Source organism: Pezoporus wallicus, unplaced genomic scaffold (genome assembly GCF_028554395.1).
Source record: "Pezoporus wallicus isolate ANWC-B61680 ecotype Strahan unplaced genomic scaffold, APGP_CSIRO_Pwel_v1 contig_2456, whole genome shotgun sequence".
Lineage (NCBI taxonomy): Eukaryota > Metazoa > Chordata > Aves > Psittaciformes > Psittacidae > Pezoporus > Pezoporus wallicus.
Genome location: NW_026637053.1, coordinates 1,208,132 through 1,210,000, shown reverse-complemented (window position 1 = coordinate 1,210,000; position 1,869 = coordinate 1,208,132).

Genomic DNA, 1,869 nt, shown 5'->3' with positions numbered 1-1,869 from the left:
AGTACCTAGATTTAATGGCTGTCATAAGCCATTTCTGGTTTTAATGGTTCCTCTGCATTTGAACTGTTGCACTAAGCTATCCAAGGCATCTATTTCTATTTTTAATGTAATGGGAATTATTGTTAAGAAAGGGAAGCACCTTTGTGGAGGTGTAGGCTGAGCAGTAACTTTTACAGCCTTCGTCCAGTGCAGTTCCCAGGGGTACTTTCTGGTACATGCAGGGCTTAATTAACCACACTATCTCCAGAAGTAAATCCAGCTATAGCATGATTGCTGCAGAAATTAAGACTGCCCTAGCAGGAGAACACCATCAACATGATTTCCATTTATATCCAGTTATTTGGTCCTATCTCTGTACAATGGTCTCCTGTGTGACTACGTGGATGTTGCTGATTCAAACATTGGTGTTTTGCCAGTGCAAAACATCCTCCCTGAACTCATGTAATTCTCTTGCTTCTTGTAAATTGTTAGTGTTTTTTAAGACAGTAATTATTGACCTAGACCTTGAAAATACTTAAATTGGGATTTGATAATGGAATTAACGTTGCTCCCCATCCCCTGCACCCCCCAAAAGTGGGAAGGAAATGTATGCATTACAAAGTGTATTTAACGGATCAACACTTATTAGAAGGATCTTATTTTGGTTTGGGTTTGCAGCACAGTCATAGATATAACAAAATGTTTCTAAGACTCTTAATACAGAGCATCAGCTCTTCACCTTGTTAAGCAGATGAGGTATTTTTTGTCCATTTTACAAACTGGTGTAAGGTAAAGAGGAGGAACAGTGGCATAAATAAATGCATCGTGAAGACATGTGAAATGAGTTTTTATTTTTTGAGTCAGAACTCCAGCACTGACCTAAGCCCTATTCTAAGGCTCTTACCTGCCTTTCAGTAATTTATTCGTTTCTCTCATCATCAGCACAATCTGTACTCTTGACAGCATTTTGGTGTTCAGAGTTTCTGTAAGAGCTGTTCTCAAGAAATCCCAGTGTTTGTGAACTGCCATGCTGAAACTGGGAGGTCTTCTGCGTCTCAGCATGGGCCACGGCCCTGACTCTAGAAAGGGCCATTGCCAAGTAAGAGCTGATATTTGGCCTTTCCAGTTACATTGCCATTAAATGGCATTTAGAGTGGGAAGGGAATTTGAGTGCAGAGTTGTCTGATTTCAAACCCCCGTCTTCAGAGGACGGAAAATAATTGTCAGCCTACACCATGCGTTGGGAAATGCGAACTATGAAGACTGAGAGGTTCTGCACTTGGAGTGGCTTTTTGTGTTATACTGATGTGCCTGACTTTGTAAGCCGTGGGGCAGGTAAGGTGTAGGCTTTTTACCATGTTTCCTCATTTTTATTCCCCACCCCATATATCAAAAGTGCCTGATCCTGTGTTAACGGAGCAAACTAAGGGTGTAGCGTCAGCACTCATAACTGCTTTTCTCTTCTCTGCCTTAGTGTGATATGAATGAGCCAAAATTAGGGTGCTCCAAAATCTTTGGGGAAACAGTGGCAAATTTGAAATGTCTGTCAGAAGGGAAGGAAACCTGATGAGATTTGAGCCAGGAGTTACCTGTTTGCTGCTTCATCTCATACCCAGGAGGATTAGGTTGCACTTGCATCTTGACCAAAGAGGAGCTGAACAGTAAACTCAAGTTTTGAGTTTTGTGCACCCTGCTGTAGCTGTTTTCCTATTCCTGTAGCTCACTTGGGTTTCTCCATTGGTTATTCCAGCTCTCGGACTTGATTCCTGTGTATGCACCGTTATTGGAGCTGAATATTCTCATATGTGCTGGGCACAGCAGTAGGAACAAACAGCAACCACTGAATCACTGGGTTTTCCTTCACATGTCTGTAGTCAGTACCACTGTTGA